We start from the raw sequence: 25,620 nt of genomic DNA, 5'->3' as shown, positions 1-25,620 counted from the left end.
CTGGTCCCAGCTGGCATTTTCTCAGCCCAGGACCAGCAAAATGTGAAGCAGTGAGGGGGAAATGAGCAACCAAGCCATAATTCTAAAATATCCTCTCTGTAGCCTGACTCTCAATTACACCAAATGCAGTATTTCTTCACTGCAGAATTTCTCCATGTCTTTATTATGCCTTTATTTATTGTGAATCTCCAGGAAAGGAGCATATTATGAAATATCTTCTACTTTTCTATGACTACTGTGATAAATTGTACAACTGTTTGCCACAGAGCCAGGTCCCCTAGCTGAAGGAAGAATATACGTCTCCATGCTGATGAACTCAAGTGTGGCCATATGGCTTGCCATGGCCAATGAAATGAGGGTGGAAGTGATACGTATCACTTCCTGTAGCCACGTCTGGATGAATTCCTTAACAGCCAGCTCATGGCTCCTCCTGTGTCTTCCCTCTACCATAATAATCATCAATATTCCAGAAGCAGGCTGCTCCCATCCTGGGTCCTGGAGTGAAGATGACATAAAACAAACCTTTAATCATTCTATCTGGACATGAAATATGAGCAAGAAATAATAAGCCCTTATGGTTTATCTTCCCGAAGATCTGTAGTCATTTGTTATCACAGTATAACTATCCTAGTGGTCCTCGAAGTGTGGTCTTCCATTCCTGTAGATCCTCAGAGCCTTTCAGGGCATCCAGGAAGTCAAAATTATCTTCATAATGATACTAATTGCTTGCCTTTTCAGCATGCTGACATTTACATTAATGCTGGAAAAGTAATGGTGGGTAAAACTGCTGGTCCTTACCACAATTCGAAGCAGTAACACCAAACTGTATTAGAAGTCATTATATTCTTCAACCCATGCACTAGTCATTTTTTAAAAATGCAAGTTTCATTTCATCACCTAATAGAAGAGAAACAAAGGACTAATTTCATTAAATCTCCGCCTTGAACACATCTTTTTTTTTAAGATTCTTATTTATTTATTTGAGAGAGAGAGAGAGCACAAGCAGACAGAGGGTCAGAGGAAGAGGGAAAAACAGACTCACTGCTGAGCGGAGAGCCCGACATGAGGCTCCATCCCAGGACCCTGGAATCATGACCTGAGCTGAAAGCAGATGCTTAACCAACTGAGCCACCCAGGCACACCGAACACACATCTTAATATTCTTTGTAACGAAATGGAAAGTAGGCACTAATGCAGCATCCCCAAATACTGTGGTTTGTCTCTAGGAAACACACTTGTAATTGTCTGAGTTGCAAGCTGAATTCGCCCCTTTTTCATTTAAAAAAAAATTTTAATTGGAAAGGATGACTGACAAACAAATTATGGTTATTTAGACTTTGTTATTTGGCAAACATCTTCTTGCTGATGATCAACTTTGGTTTTCAGTCGAATATTAGAATTGTATTAAACTTTACCTATCACTATGAGCCTGGCAGATTCTAATACTTAGAGATATTTTTCTGATGACATCACTGGTGATATTGATGAATATGGTTTTTTGATATTGTATAGACTCTTAGATCAATGGATTTTAGTCTATAGCCATACCACCCTGAACGTGCCCAATCTCATCTGATCTCGGAAGCTAAGCAGGGTCGGGCCTGGTTAGTACTTGGATGGGAGATCAATGGATTTTAATTTCAGATTCTACATTGCAACTAACCTCTTGAAAACTACCATTTGTTGGGTTCAGGTGTGGCATCAAAGAAGACCGTCCACGATCATCTATAAAGGCTGCTTAACTACTCCTCCCTTTCCAACTCTATACCTGTGAGAAGCCAGGTTTTCTTCATAAATTTCAAGCTAAACAATAAATCACAACAGATTGCAGAAGCAGATATAACAATCCAGCTGTCTTCATTAAGGCAGACATGAAAGACTTTGCAGAAATGGAAAACAACACTACTCCTCTCACCAATACTTTTCTTTTCAGAGAGAGGTTTTTTTTCAATGTGATTTAACAATTAATGGGTTTATCATTCTAAAGGAATTAATAAATAAATGTGTTTAAATTTTGTCAGATTTATTTGTAATATGGTGATATCATTAGATATAACCTACATGAACAGAAGCTCTTTTTTTTTTTTCTTAAAGATTTTATTTACTTATTCGACAGAGATAGAGACAGCCAGTGAGAGGGGGAACACAAGCAGGGGGAGTGGGAGAGGAAGAAGCAGGCTCATAGCAGAGGAGCCTGATGTGGGGCTCGATCCCAGAACGCTGGGATCACGCCCTGAGCCGAAGGCAGACGCTTAACCGCTGTGCCACCCAGGCGCCCCTGAACAGAAGCTCTTTGGGGTCTTCAATAATGTTAAGAATATAAAGGGGTCCTGAAAATATGTGTTTGAGGACCAATGCTATCCTGTCACAGCCATGAACACAGAAGCCACGCGGAAACTTGAACAGGGCTAACGCTCTAACTGTAAAGAATGTGTCAGTGTAACAACAGAATAACTATAAAGATGTAATAAAGAGAATTCGAAACAACGCCCTAGAGCCAAGGAATAGTTTCCAGGGAAGGATAAAATCCTGCAAGAGAGGGCCCTACTCCGTCCCCAAGGTTGGAATTCAGAGGAAAAGTTTGGCTGCAGCCCACTGGATGGCCAAGAAGTCTGTTGAGCTAGAGGTGGTCTGCAGTCTGCAGGTAAGCAGGAAACATCTGTCCAGAACACAGAGGGCTGGGCAGCAAAGTTGACCAGGCAGCACAAAGCCTGAGGGCACAGTGTCCACATCAGGGGGGCTGCGTGAGGTGGTCACCAGGCTGGGCAGGGCCTGTGAGCTTGCTGAGGAACTGTGCACTCTGGGCATGTAGCTAGAGCTGACTGCAGTTGACAAAGATGCTTTTAGAAGCAAAAAGAGGGGCGCCTGGATGGCTCGGTTGGTTAAGCATCTGCCTTCAGCTCAGGTCATGATCCCAGGGTCCTGGGATAGAGCCCCACACTGGGCTCCCTGCAGGGAGCCTTTTCCCTCTGCCTCTGCCTCTCCCCCTGCTTGTGCTTACTCTCTCCTTCTCGCTCTCTCTATTTATTTATAAATAAATAAAATCTTAAAAAAAAAGAAGAAGAAGAAGAAGAAGCAAGAGAGGAACACAGGAGTCTGGAACCTGAAGAGCTCCCCCTTCTTCCTGCAGGGTCTCTCCAGTGCCCTCTACTGACAAAGTTCAATACCATGTTCTCTATAAAGAAGAAATGCTTAGCGCTCCAGGACGGAGCTGGTAATGAAAGGTGAATTTGGGGCTGGGAGGTAATAAATTGGTAGCTAGCACACTGACTGAAAACACACCACATATGCCTTTTTAAAAAAAATATGACTTCTATTTAAATTTCAAAAATGATGTTCTGTAAACCACAGGTTAAGAAACACTGGTCTTTTTATATGATGGAAGATTTGTTCTGAGTCTCCTACCCTCCTCTTCTGTATTCTTTGTTGTCACATTCCAAAATCTGCATGTCAACAACCACATCTGGAATACAGGCTCTGCTTAGGAAGGTTGCCAAGGCCCAAGAACTGGGTGTATGTATGTGTGGGTTAATTTCTGTAACAAGATTTTTTTAGAGCAGGAAGCAAAAAAGATTTGATGAATCATTAATAAGGGCAATTTAGCAAAATATATCAACAAGTTCTTGCATTCAGTGACAATATTATGACTATTTTCCCATTAGCCCAGATCTCTGGTTGTCTGGGCTTTGAAAATGCCCAAGTTACACATCTCCTGAACTACAGTTTCCACAGTTTTAGAAATAAAATCCTGAAGGGTAGAGATACGACCACTGGCTGTTTTTCACAAGAAACCGTTTCACAGGAAACCGTCAAGGTCTTTCTTATCCTTCAGATACAAGCTCAAACACATAGTCTTCCCAGGCTCCCCAAGTCAGAGCGAACCTCTCTGAAGCCTGCCTTTTGTTGTTCTGTTTATGCCTCTACTGAAACACTTCCCCAGGCTAACTTTTTCTGGACTGAGTTATGTCTGCCTCTTTCTCTCCCACTAGACTGGGAGCTCCTAGAGGGGAGGGAGAATGTCTCATCATCTTTGCATCCCAGAGCCAAACACACGGTTTGATGTGTAAGCCCCCTATCCCTACATGTTGACCCAAATTTGTTCACTACAAGTGAAGGAAGAATGAGAGCTTGTAGTCTCACGATTTCCATCCCCAGCTTGCAAAGGAGCTCAACCACAGACAGGCACTTAGCTGCTCTCTGCTGCGAGCAATCTTCAAGGCATTTTGAAAACAACTAGTCTTCAGAGGGATTCTTTTGAGATAGGCAGAGAATATGGAATTTATTTGAGAATTTCAGAATGCAGAAAGTTTACAGGCTATTTCAACCCCCCCCCAAAAAATAATCAGGTGTTGTTTTATACAGTAATTCTGTTGCAACTTATCTTGATTCATCACTTCCCTTCCTCTCACCTCCCACCTCAAGCCTTGTTCCTCCATCATGTAAGACAGGAGTATTTTTCTGGTGGAATCTTAAGATATTTTGTTGGTAGCATGGAATGCTCCCCATTTCAAAGCTCCTTAAAGAGACTCTATTGGTCAGAATCAACTAGATTATGAGACAGTGACAAATAGTCCGTGAATTTCGGTGTCTTAATGCCATAATAGTTTATTTCCCACTTTTGCAAAGCTCACTGTGGGGCAGTGGACTCCAGGGCAACTGTGACCAGTGCAGTAACTCAGTGATGTAGGTGCGAGACGCCTCACTTGGTGCCTCTGACATCTCAAGACAAAGTGAAGAAGAGAGCATGTGGAGATCTCATATCTGCATGCCCTATGCTTTGGCTCAGAAGTGACCCATATTGCATTAGCCACAACCCTCTGGCTAAAGCCAGACATGCAGGCCCCGCAACAGGCAAGGGGGCTGGGAAGTGTAGTCTTCTGTGGACCCAGGAAGAAGAGGAAAACCAGATATCAGGGAGCTTTGGTGATGTCTACTTCCAAGGTCTTCCTAAGGACTTTGTAAGTTAAAAATAGGCAAATGTCCTTCCCATCAAGCCCATTCCCCTCATAAAGCAGTACCGAGACCCTCTGCGTGCGTCTGACAGAGGGAAGGCAGATGAGAAGAGGCAGCTCGCTTCTCCCGCCCCTGCTTCCTGTCCTAAAAAGACTCACCAAGGAAGACTAAGCCAGGAAAGGTCTTCTCGGCATCCCATGAAGCAGAACATTCACCTGCAGAGAGTGGAAGGAAGAAATACATACTCCCTACTTTCTCATCTACAATCTTATTTGCCTGAGGGCATGTTTATGTCATAGGGCTGTTCTGCCAGGGTTAACTAGGAAAGAAACAAAACAGTTAAGCAAATCATTGGCCATTCCATGGCATCCAGCCTTAAAGAGTTCCATATGAGGAAAGTAAGCATGAGTAAAGTTTGAAAGGTTTTAACCTTCTTTCCAACTTCAACAACTAATTTTATTTTAATGTTATACCCCATTTTGATTATTAATAACATACCTCAACACCTCCAACAAATATTCATTGAATACTTACAATATACCCGACTGCAGAAAATGGGGACCCAAGTATTTTTTGGACAATTATGATCCAAGTTTCAAGCTATATGCACTTTACAAATAAATTATTTTATCCTTTTCATTACCTTTTGAGGTTATCATGATGGCCCCCATTTACAGCCAAATAAACTGAAGTTCAAAGAGTTAGGTACAATGTCCAAGGTCATGGCTAGTAATAGGGAGAAAGTGGGGATCACAACCCACATCCATCTGGTTCATGATAAGAAAGTCCCACACGTTGACTCCAAACCAATTAGAACTTAGAAGTTATTGACTTACAGCCTTTCTTAGACTTTGTATTGCTTGAAAAGTATAATCAAGAGATCACTCATTCATTGAAGTAACTACAGCTCTATTTGAGTAAGTTGAAATTTGAAAGAATGCTAATCATCTCTTTTGTGTACTATTCATTATGCCATGATGATCTTTCTAATGCATCAGTTTCTCTTTCTTTCTAATAAATCATTGAGCAGAATGCAGTTCTATAACATAGTCCACAGATGCACTCCTATCCCAGGATTAAAGAAGATAATGCTCATTTATCACAGTGCCCACAGCAGTTTAGAGAGATCAGCTGTTATCTTGTCTGGTGAAGTTGGAGAACATTGGATCCTCATCTCATACAATAAGTGAAAAACTGAAAAAAACTAAAACGTTAATTTTCCGATAGAAGTGTGAATGTCATAAACCTAATAGAAATGAGGTGGAGATAAAGATCATTATATGTGTCCAAAGTACATATATAATGATCTTTAGCTTCAAACAGGTATCATGAGGCTTAACACGATCAAGTGTGTGTTTAATTATGAAAGAACAAAAACAAAAACAAATTTAGAAGCATCCTGACATGTTGGAAATGTATTGGCAAAATTGCAACTAAAAGGCAAGATGTGAATAGAGGTTTTATATTTTTTAGCTCTTTGAGAACACTCCACTTTATACTAAATGAGCCTGTTTACACTTTCTTACGTTTGATTTTACACACATTTTCAGGAGCCATTATACCCAAAATTAGGTTAATGCCAGTGTGTATTTTTTTTTATGTCATGTTAGTCCTCATACAGTACATCATTAGTTTTTGATGTAGTGTTCCATGATTCACTGTTTGCATGTAACACCCAGTGCTCCATGTAATATGTGCCCTGCTTAATATCCGTCACCGGGCTAGCCCATCCCCCACCCCCCTCCCCTCTGAAACCCTCACTTTGTTTCCCGGAGTCGATAGTCTCTCACGGTTCTTCTCCCCCTCTGATTTCCCCCCTTTCATTTTTCCCTTCCTTCTCCTCCTGTCCTCTGTGCTATTCCTTATGTTCCACATATGAGTGAAATCATATGATAGTTGTCTTTCTCTGCTTGACGTATTTCACTTAGCATAATCCCCTCCAGTCCCATCCATGTCGATGCAAATGGTGGGTATTCATCCTTTCTGATGGCTGAGTAATATTCCATTGCATAGATGGACCACATCTTCTTTATCCATTCATCTGTTGAAGGGCATCTCAGCTCCTTCCACAGTTTGGCTATTGTGGACATTGCTGCTATGAGCATTGGGGTGCACGTGCCCCTACTTTTCACTACATCTGTATATTTGGGGTAAATACCAGTAGTGCAATTGCTGGATCATAGGATAGCTCTGTTCAACATCATTAGCCATCAGGGAAATCCAAATCAAAACCACATTGAGATACCACCTTACACCAGTTAGAATGGCAAAAATTGACAAGACAGGAAATAACAAATGTTGGAGAGGACATGGAGAAAGGGAAACCCTCTTACACTGTTGGTGGGAATGCAAGCTGGTACAGCCACTTTGGAAAACAGTGTGGAGATTCCTCAAAAAGTTAAAAATAGAGCCAGTGTGTGTTGTTGTTGTTTTACACAATGGGTCTACTTTGTTCATTGTAGCTTCAGCATCCAAAGCAGTGCGTGGCACATAGTAGGTTCTCGGGAGGTATTTAATGAACAAAAAATGACATGATCCACATAGGAGAATATGTGGCAGTGGGGAAAAATATTTCAAAAGCTGGAGCTGAATGAGAGCTGCCTTTTCTTGGATAAACATTGATGAGACTTTTATTTCTGGCAGGATGGCAGAGCAGGTATTTTAGACACATGTCCAGTGAAAAACCATCAAAATACTAAATGAAATTTTTTAAAACAAAATCTTTTAAATGCATCACTAAGTAAGCCAGTACAGATGTCAGGAACATGCAGGGGCAAAAACAAACAAGACAAAAGCAGGAGCTAACTGCTTTCAGACTTTCACCCTGAAGTTTTCTGCTCTACCTTGAAGGCCTTAAGCTTGCTGAGTGGTGGACAGAGGGTGAGGGAGGAAGGAATCAGAGTCAAAACCAAGAATCTGCTGAGGCCGCCAACTCTTATTTTGACCTCCTTCTAAGGTTGACTTCCAATTCTGTTGGTTCTACCTACATACACTCCAAAGGGCTATAACCCACTTATAAAAGGGAACTGGAAATTAATTTGTTGTTTAGAAGGGGAGTATGTGGAAAGGGATGGGAAAAGGTGAGTAGACGGATTTGGAATGGCAAGCAGGCTCTCTGATCCATCTTTCCATTGGGCAAGGAAGCCTCCCTGCTTTCAGACATTTCATCCAGAACACCTCCGAAGTCCCAGTTCACGTAAGGCTGTTCCCCATTCAGTCCTTTATTTAGTTCAAGGAGGAGAAAGCTCAGCAGTGCCTTCATTTTAAATCAACAGCTAAGCTTTCTTTACCATATTAACATTTCTGTTACTTAACCATAAATATGGAAAATGGCTCCCTGCTCAGGATTCTCTCTGCTTTACGGAAATCTGCTGCCCTTGATTTGGGTGTGAATGGCACACTGCTTGGAGGGGCCACTAACATGGCGGTGAGCGGTCATGAGGACACCACACGTGGGTTTGTCACATGTTCAGGGCATGTTTGACAGCTCAGCCCCAAGCCTGGCAGACAGTTAATCATAGAATTGAGGCAATTACATCTCTTTATCATCAAACTTAGTATGTCATTGATGCCTCCCAGGGACAAGGGGTGCAATTAAAGTTTCTGCCCAAATCATCAACTTGCTATAAACAACAGAGGAAGAAATTGATATGAGAATGGGTTTTAGGAAGGAAAAACAAAGGAGAGGAAATATATTTTCAAGAGGCACCAGGAAAAAGCAGAGCATTCAGTTCAATTAGATTCTACAGATGCTGAGCATCTCCTATGTGTAGGGCACAGGGTGAGGCCTGGGTAAATACATACGTACATATATACATACATATGTACGTACGTACATACCGCATAACATCTGGATGCACATACTCCATTCTAGTGCTATAATCAGTGTTTCTGAAAACCTACCTCATTTTTTTCGTAACTTTTCTTATTGAACCATAGCCTACCTACAGAAAAGCTCGTAAGAGTGCCACTCAATCAATCTGCACAAGGTGAATATATCTAAGTAACCACTACCCGGATGAAGAAATAAGGGGTTACGAAAATTCATTGCCACCTTGATTGTTCTCTGATGTCTTCAACTGGCTGTCTTTGTTATTTTTCCAACCTGTAAATTCCTGTCCTTGGAAGGGTTAGTCTGTTACCCGCTAGCTTGTCTCTTATCCTTAAGCAGAGAGTCATAGAGACTACTGAGTTCTCACAGCACCCTGTGAGGTGGCAATATTATCCTGTCAAGTTTAGGATATTGAGGTTCAGAGACACATACTTTGTCCAAGAAGACCTGCTGGTACATAGCAGAGCTAAGGTTTAGACTCCAGGATTGATTCCAGAGCTCATGCACTTAACGATGATACTACTAACATGATACTACATTGCTTTTCTAATACGACACAACACGGCAAGTGAGGAACTTATGGTCTTTAAAACTTACTAGTATATGTAAATTTTGGTACCAGCCCATTTATATATTGAAAATGTATTTTATATAGATGAATTATATCACATATTATCTCGTTTAACCATTATAGTAGTATATTCTCATTTAAGCATTGTGACAACCCTGTGAGGTAGAAATTAGTCTCCATATGTTGCAGATGTTAAACAACTTTCCTAAGCACGTAGCTGCTAAGTAACCTGACTCCAGAGCAATGGCTCTTCCCATTCATCTGTCAAGACCACCTAACACTCACCCACACGACCCACGTCATTGGTGGACGTTTGCGGGATAAACGAGCAAATGCTGTCAACACTCACTTATGAGTTAAAGCTGAAAGTAAAAGAAGATAATACTGTTGTCCTGAGATCATTCCCAAACACGGAATGACGTTTAACCAGATGTGCTCAGAGTCAACCCCAGTGAGAAAAGAAAAAGGGACCTTGATCAAGTTGCTCTCTCACTCATTATCGTTGTCTAGGATGGGTGTGAACTATTTCTCTTTACATAACCCTCTTTATGCTAGTCCAATTGAAGTTATTCTACAATCCAAGAAGGGAGGCATTAGGAGAAAGGAAACCAGCAGGTTGCCGAGGGCTAGTTATGTGTATGCAGGGAACTATCTAGAACTAAGTAGACCTTTTCATATAGTCCATCATTTCATCCTCATATGAACGAGTGGGGTACGTGTCAATGCTCCCATTTCACAGATGAGGAAATGGAGACTCACAGGGGTGAGGTAATGTGTCCAAATTCACATGGATAGAAACTCAAAGATCTGGCACTTGGATTCTGCCACCCACCCTACAGTCGCATTCAATTGTAAGTCTTCTCACTCTTCTAAAATCTAAGAGCCTCAGAGGCAGTAGCTGTCCTGTATTACCAGGGCACTACACACACTGCTGACAGGAGGACTGAGCCAGTAATTAGTAAGTAAATCTCTGATGTCCAATGCTGCCATTATGTCGCCTCCCTAAGATCTGTATCTACGCGAAACTCTGACTCGTGTTTCCTCCCTATCCTAAGACAACACTTAATTAGTTTGTCCTCTTGATAAGTACATGTTCTCTTAAAACTCAGAGTTCTCTTTCATATTTTATCCTTCTGCCCCTGGGGAAAGGCACTCCTATCCCTGCTCAGATAGCCAGTTTAGGGAAATTGTCAACAGGAAGAGAGAACAGCTTGTCCATTGAACTGTCAACCAGGAACACGAGTTATATTTGGAGTTTACTGCACAGGAAAACGTCCAGCCCATTTACAAAGCATCAGTAGAAGCTCAAAGAAAACCAGATACAACATAATCCTTTCCTTGTGCTAAATGACACCCTCATTTACACCCTTACTATATTCATTCTCTTTGTTTCAACCTTAACTAAAGTCAAGGAAGGCTTCTCGGGCAGTGTCATTCACATGTATTAGACAGCCCTCGAATGACAAAATGCTTTCATTCCATCTGCTGATAAAAGTCCATTTGACACCAACGCTAAGCTGTTATTTTTCAAATAACAATGGCAACATTTAATTAGAATTTAACCTATCTGCTTGCTTTCACTTAACAATGTACAGTACAAGGGTGGTACCCTGACTAAGGGAAAGATTGGCATCCAGTGTAAAGGCTGCATTTTAAAAAAAAGCTGCACACTAGTGGTGTCTAATTATGCATAACACTCTGCCATTAATTGCTAGTATTTCAAGTAGCTTAAAGGGTCAGCTGGTCTTTACTCCGTCCTATTATGATGGCAGGTTAGGTTAAGTCTTTGTCGGACTATCACAATTGCTTTGTAAAGATTACTTCTGTAGAGACAACAAAAGCCTTCCCAAATTATTGGACATACCTCTTAATCCCATTTTAACTAAAAAGATAATATAGGAAAGCATCATCATGCTAGCACATAGTAGGTATTTAGGAAATAGTAGCTATTAGCATAATAAATATTTCATAAATATTTTCCATTGGACCATAGTCCTGAGCTGTATAGTGATCTGGGAAGTATTCTTTCCCTGCATAGAACTCCTGTGATGCATCACCTATAACGTTCATGCCACACACATTCACAGAGAACCTTCTTTGTGCCAGGAGCACATTCCCTTAAATAATGATTCCCAAGGAAATGCTGTGTACTGTATCTCCTTGGAGATTCCCACCGTACACATTAGAGGCTCTGAGACTTTCGGCAAGGAATACATAAATGACAGACAAAAGGAAGATGATAGATGATAGATAGATGGATAGATAGATAGATAGATAGATAGATAGATAGATAGATAGATGATAGATGATAGATAGATAGATGATAGATGATAGATAGATAGATAGATAGATGATAGATAGATAGATAGATAGATAGATAGATAGATGATAGATAGATGATAGATGATAGATGATAGATAGATAGATAGATAGATAGATAGATAGATAGATAGATGATAGATAGATGATAGATAGATGATAGATGATAGATAGATAGATGATAGATAGATAGATAGATGATAGATAGATGATAGATGATAGATAGATAGATAGATAGATAGATGATAGATAGATGATAGATAGATGATAGATGATAGATAGATAGATGATAGATAGATAGATAGATGATAGATAGATGATAGATGATAGATAGATAGATAGATAGATAGATGATAGATAGATAGATAGATAGATAGATAGATAGATAGATAGATAGATGATAGATAGATGATAGATGATAGATGATAGATAGATAGATAGATAGATAGATAGATAGATAGATAGATGATAGATAGATGATAGATAGATGATAGATGATAGATAGATAGATGATAGATAGATAGATAGATGATAGATAGATGATAGATGATAATAGACAGACAGATATTCAATATTTTCCTTACTTGTGGAACCCTTTTTTTCACGGACACTTATTACCATCCTGAGACAACGGTGTTCTAAGGAACATATTTTGGGAGAGTACAGATCCACGTCCAGGACATTGCAGCATACCCCACCTATGGGGTAGCATAGCTCGCCACACATTTTAAGTTTGGGGGAATGAATACTCTTTAAAGCTGATACTGGAGGATCTATTGATATGACATTGAGTTCAAGGTGAAATGGGATCTCTAGCATTAAGACCAGTCTGTCTCCCACGCCCATGCCCACAGATTTCAGAAACTGCTTGTGGAGTGACACAGAAATGACCAGACTCCTGGCTGGCCCCCCTGAGGGGGCTGCATAGCCTCCCTGGAGCTCAGAGCCTCCCCTGAGAGCTAACTGAGATGGCGGGCGAGGCCAGAGTCCGCCAGCGTTTCACTCTCACGGCCGCCTTGGCCAGGCCCCAGCCCCCTCGCCTGTCCCGGTGCACCGTCCGCTCACAACCCGTCCCTCAAGACCAAGCCGTGACAATCAGCCTTTCTCTAACTGGGTGAGGGGGGCTGAGGATAAAAATTCTGGCCAGTGGGAACTAAAATGTTTTTCAAGTGCTACATGTGTATACACGCACAGTGTTTTTACACTCCCCAAGCAGGACGCGAGTCGAAGAAGTTACATGGCAAGCATGAAAACAAACTCACATTAAGTATCAGCATCCTGGTGGCTCAGTCAGTTAAGTGTCTGCCTTCAGCTCAGGTCATGATCCCGGGGTCCTGGGATGGAGCCTGCATGGGGCTCCCTGCTCAGCGGGGAGTCTGCTTCTCCCTCTCCTCCCTGCTTATGCTCTCTGTTGCTATCTCTGTCTCCTTCTCTCTCAAATAAATAAAATCTTTAAAATATGTATATCAGGGGTGCCTGGGTGGCACAGCGGTTAAGCGTCTGCCTTCGGCTCAGGGCGTGATCCCGGCGTTCTGGGATCGAGCCCCACATCAGGCTCCTCCACTGGGAGCCTGCTTCTTCCTCTCCCACTCCCCCTGCTTGTGTTCCCTCTCTCGCTGGCTGTCTCTCTCTCTCTGTCAAATAAATAAATAAATAAAATCTTTTTTAAAATAAATAAATAAATAAATAAATAAATAAATAAATAAATAAAATAAAAATATGTATATCAGCATCGTGTTCTTTAGGCGTCCCTCAGCCCCATGCCTCCTCACCAAGGCCAAGCATCACCTTTCCCTCAGATTCTTCTCTTGCTCTTATGTGGAACAAATCAGCTCTGCCCAGACCCGACTCCCAGATTTCACTCCAGGTCTACCTGCTCTCTGAGGCCTTTCTGGTGACACACTTGTCCTCATTAACAGGAAATTAACATTTCCTCTACCTAGCCCTCCAACTACACAAATCCCTAAGGAAGCTGGTGTCACATCCAGAAACATCCTGTAAGGAGGCAGCTGGGGTGTAAGACAGTATTTCCCAATTTTCAATCATTTAAACAAGACCTTCATGATTTTCACCATATATTCAGACCAGGTCTACTACCTGATAGTAAACCCCTCTCCCCCCAGAGATGTTCATGTCCTAATCTCCAGAACTTATGAGTATGTTACTTTACTTGGCAAAGCGGATTTTGCAGATGTGATTAAATTAAGGATCTTGAAATGGGGAAATTGTCCTACAGCATCCAGGCGGGCCCCGTGTAATGGTAGGAGGGAGGCAAGAGGGTCTGAGTCAGAAGAAGGAGGTGTGAAGATAGAAGCGGAAGAAGGAGAAGGCCTTGAGCCAAGGAAGGCACCTCTAGAATCCGGAAAAGGCAAGGAAACAAATCACACTCGTCACAAAAACCAGTTTGAAATGGATCACAGACCTAAATGTAAAATGTAAAACGATAGATCTCTGGAAGATAACACAAGACCACAGAGGAGGACCTCGTGCCTGTTTAGATGCATCAGGACAGATCCTTGCAAGTAACAACTGATAACGCGGACTCCAGAGCAGGCTTTTCCCTACAGCCTCCTGCTGACACCGTGACTTTAGGACTTCTGACCTCCACAACTATAAGATAATAAATGTGGGTTATTTTAAGCCACTGTCTTTGTGGAAATGTGTTACAGCAACAACAGGAAACTAATACTTTATGTAATGCTTTCTTTATGTATTTTTTAAAGACTTTATTTTTTAGAGCAGTTTTACGTATACAATATAATTGAGAGGAAGATACAGAGATTTGCTATATGCCCCCTGCCCCCACACATGCTTAATCTTCCCCATTATTGACATCACTCACCAGAATGGTACATTTCTCACCAAGGATGAGCCTCCAGTGACACATCGTAATTCAATGACACATCATAATCACCCAAAGTTTACCTTAGGGTTCACTCTTGCTGTTCTAGATTCTATGGGTTTGGACAAATGTCTAATGACATATATCCATGATCATAATATCAGAGTATTTTCACTGCCCTAAAAATTCTCTGGCTTTGCCTGTTCATCTCTTCTCTCCCCCTCCCTCCAGCAACCACTGATCTTTTTACTGTCTCCATAGTTTTGTCATTTTTAGAATGTCACATAGTTGGAATCATACAGTGTGGAGCCCTCTCAGATTGGCTTCTTTTACTTTGTGATGTGGATTTAAGACCCTCCATGCCTTCCGATGACATGATAACTCATTACTTTTTAATGCTGAATCGTATTCCACTGTCTGGATGGACCACAGTTTATCCATTCCCCTGCAGAAGGACCTCTTGGTTACTTCATGATCTGGCAATTATGAACAAAGATGCTATGAACATCCATGTGCAGGTTTTTGTGTAGGCATAAGTTTTCAAGTTTTCGGTAAATACCAAGATATATGAATGCTGGGTTATATGGTAAGAGTATATTTAGTTCTGTTGAAACTGCCAAACTGTCTTCCAAAGTGGCTGCACCATTTTGCATTTCCACCAGCAATGAATGAGCGTTCCTGTTGCTCCACAGCCTCACCAGCATTTAGTGTTGTCAGAGCTCCAGTTTGGGGCCATTCTAAGAGGTATACAGGGTATCTCATTATTGTTTTAGTTTGCAATTCCCTGATGACCTGTGATACGGAGCATCTTTTCATATGCTTATTTGCCATTTGTATATATTCTTTGATTACATGTCTGTTGAAATCTTTGGCCCATTTTTTAATTGAGTTGTTTGTTCTCTTACTGTTGAGTTTTAAGAGTTCTTTGTATATTTTGGATAACAGTTCTTTATCAAATGCATCTTTTGCCAATATTTTCTCCCATTCTGCTGCTTTTCTTCCAATTCACTTGATATTGTTATTCCCAGAGCAGAAGTTTTTTAATTTTCATGAAGTCCTAGCTTATCAATTATTTAAGGATCATGCCTTTGGTGTTATATCTAAAAAGGCATCACTGTACCCAAGGTTTTCTAGGTTTTCTCTTATGCTATATTCTAAAAATTTAAGTTTCGCATTTTACATTTTAGGTCTATGATCCATTTTGAGTTAATTTTGTGAAGGATGGAAGGCCTGTGTCAAAATGAGATTTTTTTTGCACGTGGATGTCTTGTTGTTCCAGCACCATTTGTTAAAAAGACTATCTTTGCTTCATTGTATTGCCTTTGCTCCTTTATCAAAGACCTGTTGACTATATTTATGTGGGTCTATTTTGGGCTCTCTACTCTGTTCCATTGGTCTATTTGTCTATTCTTTCACCAACACCACACTGTATGGATTACTTTAGCTTTATAGTAAGTCTTGAAGTCAGGTAGCATCAATCCTCCAACTTCATTGTTCTCTTTCAGTACTGTTGGCTATTCTGATATATTCTTTATGTCATGTTTAAATCTATCCATTTTTTACTTACTAATTTAGCCTCATTCTAACAATGGTGTCCATGGAATCAATGGCTTTGAAGGGCTTATTAGGGATCTTCTAATACACAGCAAAATAAATACATGATCATTAAGTGAAAAACACTTAACCTGTGTCTCATCCCACCCTCATCTCCCTTTACACCTACCCCAATGGAACAGCACATATGCAATTTGGAAAACAATATACGGAGCATATTGATAAAAAGAACAAGATAAAAAGATAAAAAGAACAGAATTCCACACTTGGCTCTCCCACTGATTGGCCTTAGACTGGTCACTTCAATACCCCTAGTCTTCAGTCTCCCCTCTGTACAAGGGGTGCAGTGGAACCTGAATGTTTTGGACCCTAGCCCTGTACGGGCCCCTAAGAGTATCAAGGACAGTCTCTGGCTGAACAAGGGATCACAGACCACTTGGATTAGTGAAAGACTCCCATTCCGCGATCCCTACCTCAGCTCCTCTTCCCTGAGCCCTCCAGCCTCTGCAGAGTCAGAAAGCTGAAGTTTAGAACAACTACCACCCCTGTTCCCCATTTCCCTTCTTTGCTTGGAGCATCTATGCACCAAGCTTAGTTGACATCAAAGAGAAAAGCTAGTTAACATCTCCCCCATCCCCACAATGGTCACTCTGAATCAGACTCACACAGAGATGGTGATAAAACAACCAGTCCAGTGTGGTTTAATGGCAGGATTGGTGGAGCGGAAGTCCAAAATCTGGTTTAGATTATGGCCCTAGGACCTGCCAGGGGTATGATCATCACCTCTCTGAGATTCAAGTGATCGTTTGTAAATACGGGAAATCCTATCGACCTCAAAGTATTCGTATGAAGATTCAACGAAATAGCATATGCTTGATCTGTCAGCACCAAGCCTGACACACACGTTCAGTAAATGTTAGGGGTGAATCGGAATCAATAGCCATTTCCTATGTAGAGGTGATGGAACCTTTACAGGGACTCCGGACAAACTTGTTGGTGTGTGTGTGTGCGCGCTATTATCTGTTTGTATATGGACTGGGCTTCAAGATGTTGCAAGTGTGGTGTTGTAAGAAGACTCTACCACTTTTTCAACCTGACTCTCCACTTCAGTGAAGAGGGTAAACAAAAGGAGTGCAGGGGAGAGAGTGGGAGGGAAGGAGAGAGGAAGGCCGGGAGAAAAAAGCAGAAGGAACAGCAGCAAGTCTCCGGTGCTGGAGGTTACTTATCGATTTTAGATCTACTCCAAGAGCTGAGCAGAGGCCCCACGAGGAAAAGAAAATTGAACCAGTTTCACGCGAAGGTTTTCTCGCTTTCTCATCTGTGACTAACGCCTGCCCCCTCGTGGATGGTTTCCGAACTGCTTGTATTTTCTAAATGGCAAAGAAACCTGGAAAGGCTCACAATGAGAAAATGTTTCTAAGCCTTTGGAGGTTCTCCGTTGTCCGCAAGATAAAAAAAAAAAAAACCACCAGGCGAAGATCCCTAATGATCCAGACCTAACAACCAAGATAACCTCCACTCCGCGGAGTCCTCGCCGCCACTTTATGCTCCAAGAACAAGCTTCCGCAGTTCCCCAGTAATAGTGATGGTAAGAAGCCAATGTGGGAATCAGACCAGAGTTCAAATCCTAACTTCTTTTCTCCCTAGCTGTGTGTCTGCGCAAGTCACCTGACCTCTCTACACTTGTTCCTCATCTGTAAAATCAGGGTAATAATCGCACCTGCCTCCTAGAATTACTGTAGAGTTAAATGAACTAAAGCATGGAGGGTATCTTACAAATGTAATTCACCCCAATACCCTTTAGCTGCTATTTGCAAACTTATCATATTCTTTCTACCTCTGAGCCATTCATTGAACAAGCATTTATTATGAACTACATGGGTCACAAAATAAGGCAGTCTTTAGAGATCTTATAGTCACCTGGAAGAGAAAAATTGACAAATAATTATCTTACTTTTAATTTGGCAAAGGCAGTGGTAGACTTAAAGATAGTTTGAGTTCCCCCAAAAAGCAAACCTAAGATAAGGGATTGTAGGCATTCATTTATTTGGGGAAGTGGTCCTAGGGAACAGGGATGGAGGTCTGGGGGCTTGGGAAGAGAGAGCCAGGCAGAAAAGAAAGCCAGTATACGATGCTTTATCAAGCTGGATTGTGTGGGGCAATTGGGGCTTGATCCTACTGGTACTCTCGAAAGAGCCGCAAGGAATGTGCCTCATGTTGACAGCCTGAAGGACAGAAGAGAAGACATTTGTCCACCAGCTCCTGTGCCCTGGTGCTCAGAGTTACCCCTTAGGGTGTGAACTCCGCCCTCCTGGGGTTGTACACATGCAAATGCCTGGCACAGTTCTGCAGGCAGCCTGAGCCTCACGGTCAGGTAAACCCCGGGGGCAGAAAGCGAAATAGCAGGATACGTGAGGGAAGCACGGTCAGCTTGAACCTGCTCAAAGCTGGCGGCCCCAGCAAGAGCTGGAATAAAATGCAGCAGACAAGTTGCAAGGCTGGGCATAAGAGGAGTCCAGCGATGGCACAGAGAACCACAGGAGGGGAAGAGGGGCACCTAACACAGCACCAAGCCCTCGTGAAGGGGATTAGTGCTCTTATAAAAGAGATTCCAGAGAGCTCCCAGCCCCTCCCGGGGGTGGGGGGGGGGGTACAATGAGAAGTCTTTCATTCAGAAATGGGCTCTCCCCCAGTCCTGCTGGCTCCCTGATCTTGGACTTCCAGCCTCCAGAACAAATTTCTGTTGTTTATAAGCTGCCCAGGTTGTGGCACTTTATTAAAGCAGCCCAAGCGAAGACAGGGATGGATACTGAGCTCTGATGTGCCACGTTCAAGTCACCACGTTCAAGTGCAGAGGATCAAGACGTTCCCTGGAACCGGAGTCTGGTTGGTGAGGCTTGAACATTGGAGTGTGGAGATAGAGCAGACTGTTGAAAGGACATGGTGTGTCAGTGTTTCTGGTGATGCCCATGGGCGAAGAACAGGATAGGTACCAAGTTCCCAAGCAGAGTGTTAGATCATTCGTGCAGGGCCCATCAGGATACTGGGAAGCCGTTACCAGGGTCCTTGAACACCCACCTCCAGCCTGTGACGGAGGGAAGATGTAAAAGGAGAGACAATGTCTTGGAGGAGCTTTGGAGAGCTGTGATGTTTCTCCTTTCCTTTCACTCACAGAGAAAAGAGAGAGGAGGCGAAAGCTCATGTTTTTCTGCAAGCCAGATGTGGGCGATGTGGGAAGGAACCAATCTCAAGCCATCTTGAAAGGGTCACTGCCCACGAGAATGGCCTGGAAGGACAAAGTGACCAGTATAGAAGGGAAACCTGGAAGCCTAGGGGCCAAAGATTACACCTGCCAGAGGAGAAAACTATGATCAGGTCTGCTGGTCAGAGGTTGTAATCAGAGGACCCCAGCAGGGATGCACCCAACAAAAGAACCAGTATTGAAAACTCTGCCATTCCCACACAGCACCTGTGGCTGAATATACCTGAGCCAGTCGAGCACACCTTTCCTGTCCCGTACTCTTCCTGGAAGCAACATCCCAGCACCCTTGGAAGTGGATGCACCAGCCCGATCAAGCCTTCAGATAAATGTAGCCCCCGGTGACATCTGACAGTAATCTCATGGGACACCCTGAGCCAGAGCCCCCAATTAGCCAGCCCCAAATTCCTGACCCACAGAAACTGTGCAAGATAATAAGTACTGTTCTTTTAAGGCACTAAGTTTGAGGGTGATTTGTTATACAATAGACAAGTAAGACATGGCCCCATCCCACAACTACTGATTCAGAACTGGGGAGGGTTTCAGGAATCCATGTTTAATAAGCTCCCTAGATGATCCTTTTGCTGACTGACCGAAGTTAGAGAAGGAAGAGAACTAAGCAGCATCTCTGGGAGCACTGACGTTCATCCACGAATTGTACAGTCCTGAAGGCCACACAGGCAAATAAACACACCAAATGGCTGTTTTTCTTTTTTGGTTCTTATTTTTACTGAGATACAATTGACAAATAACATTGTGTTACTTTAAAGCGGACATATTGACCTGATACATTTATATGTTGTAATAGGATTACCGCCATCTTTACTAACATCTCTATCACATCACATAATTAGTGTGTGTGTGTGTGTGTGTGGTGTGAGAACATTGATGATCGACTCTTAGCAATGTTGAAGTACATAATATAGCATTGTTGACTATAATCATTATTACTGTGCATTAGATCTTCAGAACTTATTCATCTAGTTGCAAGTTGTTCAGTCGTAATTGTGGGATCTGCGTTTGTGGAAAGTGGTCTGGGGCATCAATTTTTAACAGTCACTGAAATGTGCCAGAATAGCTTGTAGCTAAATGAGCCGACAGCACCGCCAAGTGGACATTTTTAAAACTCCTCTCATCTGTGTTTTCTTTTTCTGCACCTGCAGTCACAGATCACGGTGGGCTGAAATGCTGATTCAGATTACGTTTATTTCTCTGCTGTGTCCCAGCCATTGACTCACTACCTAAACCACATGCCCTTTCATGGGCCTCCCGAGAAGTCTGATTTGGAAGATCAGATAGAAAAATCATGAAGACAGAATAAATACTACAAAAAACTGATGTGGCAAAAGTATTTTCAAAATGTTGGGTCTGCTGCTGCTCATGGAAATAAATTAGTTCAAAAAAAGAAAGAAAAGCATTTTCCATGAAATTTTTATTAACCAGAAACCTCTTTCTCCACAACAGTTATTTTTCATATCCATTCAAAGAAGTGTCAAACTATTAGCCCTGTTGGTGGCCCACACATCCCGGCGACATTTGTCTGAGCCTTTTGGAGGAAGAAAAGAACGGTTAGACCACTGTAGGAACAGGTGAAAGAAAGTGTGTTAGACTGGAGCACGAGCGAGGGGTAAAAAGAATCCAAGATCAAGTTTACAGATTCCGATGTCCATCCTGTTTCCTGAAAACCGGAGGCACAGAGCCCACCCCTAAGTGTTGCCTCTCATGAAACGAAAGAGACCACAGCAGAGCTGAGAGCCTGCAGCCCAGTCATCCTTCCTTGGCCCAAAGCACCTGCCTTCCTGCGTTGTTCTGGCTGCCATTTTGTACCTTGTGACAAGACTAGGGAAGAGAAGAGCCAGAGGAGCTTGGCAGGTAAGGATTCTGACACCAGTTACATATGGGTGCTTTCCCCCCACCCGTCAACTCTCTGACACCAACTGGGTGTCCTACGATTCAACTCAATTCTGACAGTCTCTACTGCGAGATAGCATCCATCCCACAAGGTAAGGGCTCAGTTCCACAACGCTACCCACTGCCACTGCCAGTAACAAGTCCAAGTTGTCCGCTGTGCTTCTTGACCAACCAGCTATAGATTGGGAGCTCCCAAGACTTTCTTTTTAGGTTCAATTAATTTGCTAGAGGGGCTCACAGAACTCAAAGGAACATTTTACTTACTGGTTTACTCTAAAAGAATATAACTCAGGACCAGCATAAGGCAAGGTCTGGGGGAAGGGGAGCAGAGCTTCCAGGACCTCTTGGAGGACACCACCCTCCCCCCACCTCCACATGTCCTCTGACCCAGAAGCTCTCCAAACCCCATCCTTTTGAGTTTCATGGCGGATTCAACACATAGGTACGATTGATTAAATCATTGGTCACCTGCCGTTGATTCAACCTCCAGACCCCTCCCTGCTCCGGAGTTAGGGAGGTGGGGCTAAAATTCCAACCCTCCAATCACCCCGTGGGTTCTCCTGGCAACCGCTCCCAACGTCAGATGTGGTCCAAAAGTCACTTCAAACAAAACACACCTCTCTGGCTCTTATCACTTTAAAAATTCCAAGGGTTTTAGGAGCTCTGTGCCAGAAAAGGGGACCAAGACCAAATATGGATTTCTACAATAAGTCGTGATATCACAGCAGGGAATCAAAGCTCCCAAGCCATTAAGGCAGACACCCACAGGGGGTCTCAGTCTAGGGAGGGCTGTGATTGCCTCCCCTGTTCCAGGGCACTCTTCACATTCAACAAATATATGGCCCTTCCAGACACCGTGCTATGTGCTGGAGACATGAAGGTGAGTTCAAACAACAAACAAGAAGGGCGCCTGGGGGACTCAGTCGGTTAAGAGCCCAACTGTTGATTTTGGCTCAGGTCACAATCTCAGGGTCGTGAGATCGAGCGGACAGTCTGCTTGAGATTCTCTCTCTCTTCCTCTACCCCTCCCCCTGCTCACATGTGCTCTCTCTCCTCCTCCCTCTAAAATAAATAAATCAATCTTTAAAAATAAAAGAAAAAAGAAGGAAAAGAAAACCCAAGCAAACACTGCTGTTCTTGTCTCATGGAGTTTAAAGGCTGATAGGGGACAGACATTCATCACAATCACACAAACAAGGGTAAAACCGCAATTCTGGAAAGGACTATGAAAACTGGTAATGTGGAATTCGACCCAGTAGGGGTGCCAGGAAAGGCTCTCTTGGTAGGGATGCTGTGGAATGAGGAGGAAATAACAGGCCCTTGGGGCCGTGGGAAGATTCATGCAAAGACCCTAAGGAGCAGGAAGCCTGGGGCGCCTGGGTGGCTCAGTCGGTTACGAGGCTGCCTTCAGCTCTGGTCGTGATTTCAGGGTCCTGGGAATGAGTCCCTCGTTGGGCTCCCTGCTCAGTGGGGAATCTGCTTCTCCCTCTCCTTCTGCCCCTCCCCACCCCGCTCTTGCTCTCTCTCTCTCATATAAATAAAGAAAATCTAAAAAAAAAAAAAAAAAAAAAAGAGCAGGCAGCCCTCTGAAACCACGTTTCTTCTTTAGCTAAGAATTAGCTGGAACTCAGTGAAGAGTTTAAGATGAGCTTTACTTTTTATATATAGAATTTAACTCTCTATCTTTTTGTAGGGCAAATAATGCTGTATAAAATCTCGTCACTGGGGCACCTGGCTGGTTCTGTCAGTAGAACATATGACTCTTGATCTGGGGGTCGTGAGTTCAAGCCCCACAATGGGTGTAGAGCTTACTTTAAAAATCGTATCACTTTTCAGGGGTGCCTGGGTGCCTCCGTCGTTAAGCGTCTGCCTTCGGCTCAGGACGTGATCCTGGCGTTCTGGGATCGGCCCCACGTCAGGCTCCTCTGCTGGGAGTCTGCTTCTCCCTCTCCCACTCCCCTGCTTCTGTTCCTTCTCTCGCTGGCTGTCTCTCTCTCTCTGTCAAATAAATAAAAATCTTTAAAAAAAAATCTTATCACTTTTCAGGAAGTGAGGACCACAAAGACAAGGCAAAGGGGGGGGGGGGAGAAAAGGGAAGCGGGGAGAAAGCCAGGGATCCTGGGGGGGGGGGGACGGAGTACATCATGCTCCATCCACTCCCAGCCTTTTTCCATCACCCGGGCTTTGGATGAGCTTCTTTGTTTACCTGGATCAGTGATTAGTGGTGACCTTTTAGGTCAGTGATTAAACCTCCTGGAGCAACCCCCCCCCCCCCCCCCCCCGGCCCAAGTGATACCATGGAGGGCAAAACTCCTGAAAGGCTGGTGGAGAGCTCAGAGTGTGGAGCCGCCCTCCCAAGTGGGAACCCCAGCTCGACTACTCAGAGCTGTGTGTGGGGCAAGCAGCTGTTTCTCTCCGTGCCTCAGTTTTCTCATCTGTAAAATGGAAAAATGATAATGACTACTAGGGTTATTCTGAGGCTGAAACAGATGAAGTGACGAATTGGCGTGGTGCCCGGCATGTAGTAGGCGCCCTCTGTTGTCAGCATCCCCGCAGGTGCAGGAGGAAAGAGGAGAGGCTGGCAGTCCAGGAACCAGCACTCACAGCTGCTGCTGTGTGACCCGTACTCGGCGAGATCGCTCGCTCGCCTAACTGAACAGTGTGGGACGCAGTGTTTACCGAGTAAACAGTCTGCCTTTTGTCATCGCCCGGCAGGCAAGATGGACAGCAAACAAATGAGGACAAATTATTAACTAACTGATAACAAGAGGGAACAGCCACCCTCCCCTGGCAGAGGCAGAGTCCAGGCACCGAGATTCATCTCCTTTGTATAAACTTAAGGCACCACCCACAACCCAGAGACCCTCCCTGCTGCTCTTCTGCTGTCTTTCCTTCCAGTTTTTCCCACCTCCTTGTATACAGTATTTTACCGAATCTAAAACACTGTTGGTTTGAAGTGACACCATTACTTTATGGGCACTAAGAACACCACCAATTAAGCTATGACACCTCTTCAGTTGTCAGACGCCACTGGTTTCAGCCCCAGTGAAATATACAAACATACAAAGTGTCTTCACATCAACAAAATACAGCACAATGTGTTTAACTGGGGTCACATGATACTATATAACAACAGACACCATGCATTCTGCCTTCTGCTTGGTATTATACCATAAAAAATTTCTCATATCACTAAGCATTGTCTTATTAATAAGAGCAATAATAATAAATTACATCTGTTATTAGCACAACTAACTGATGCTAATTCTCTGGCTTGTTTGTGGGCTGGTGTAGCACGGTGGCCGCGGGCACACATTGTTGTTTTTTTTGTTTTGTTTTGTTTTTTGTTTTTGTTTTTTTTTTTTTTTTAAAGATTTTATTTATTTATTCAACAGTGATAGAGACAGCCAGCGAGAGAGGGAACACAAGCAGGGGGAGTAGGAGAGGAAGAAGCAGGCTCATGGAGGAGGAGCCTGATGTGGGGCTCGATCCCATAATGCCAGGATCACGCCCTGAGCCGGAGGCAGACGCTTAACCGCTGTGCCACCCAGGCGCCCCCGCGGGCACACATTGTAGTGTGAGTCCCTGTTCAAATCCTGGCTCTCACTCCTTCCTCTGTGACTGTGGGCAATGGTCCTCCCTCTGCTCACACTTCTAACTGTAAAAGGGGCATCAAAGCAGGAGTTTTTCATTGGAGTCGTAAAGATTGGTGAATGCTTGTTAAGCAGTGCCTACACAGTATAGAAAGTGCTCGATAAATGCTAGCGGGGGTGATTATTTGACAACACTCTGTTGTCGGTCTTTTGAGTTGTTTCGGAGATATCAGTAATTAATACTGCAGGAATTAACAGGTTTGTTATAATTTTTGTCCTTGTTTCTGATTATTTCACAGCACTTAAAATATGAGATTACTAGGTCAAATGGTATAAAGTTTTAAGAGTAATGATAGAGATCATCAAATTATTCTCCAAAAAGTTCTCTTTGGCTCTCCTACTAGCAGGGTCCAACAAGACACATGTCACCACGTGCATTAAAAGTCATTGCATGTCTGTTAACTACTATTACTGCTATCCCATTGTTTCAGTTTGCATTTCTTAGATAACCAGTGAGGTGGAATATTTTAATTTTTCGCATATCCAGATTTCCAGTCCAAATTACTTTATCCAAAGATAAAATAATTTGCAAAAATTTAATATGAAATTTGATCTGAAAATAGAACAAACATGTATCTGGGAAACTGAGACAGAGGCCAATCCCTAGGATTGGAGTAATTCCTAGGATACAGAGAGGCTCTCTCACTGTTAAGAACATTCTATGGGGCGCCTGGGTGGCTCAGTCGTTAAGCATCTGCCTTCGGCTCAGGGAGTGATCCTGGGGTC

The sequence above is a fragment of the Ursus americanus genome, chromosome 8 (genome assembly GCF_024610735.1).
Source record: "Ursus americanus isolate L20-20 chromosome 8, mUrsAme1.1.p, whole genome shotgun sequence".
NCBI lineage: Eukaryota > Metazoa > Chordata > Mammalia > Carnivora > Ursidae > Ursus > Ursus americanus.
This window is presented reverse-complemented; position numbering follows the sequence as displayed.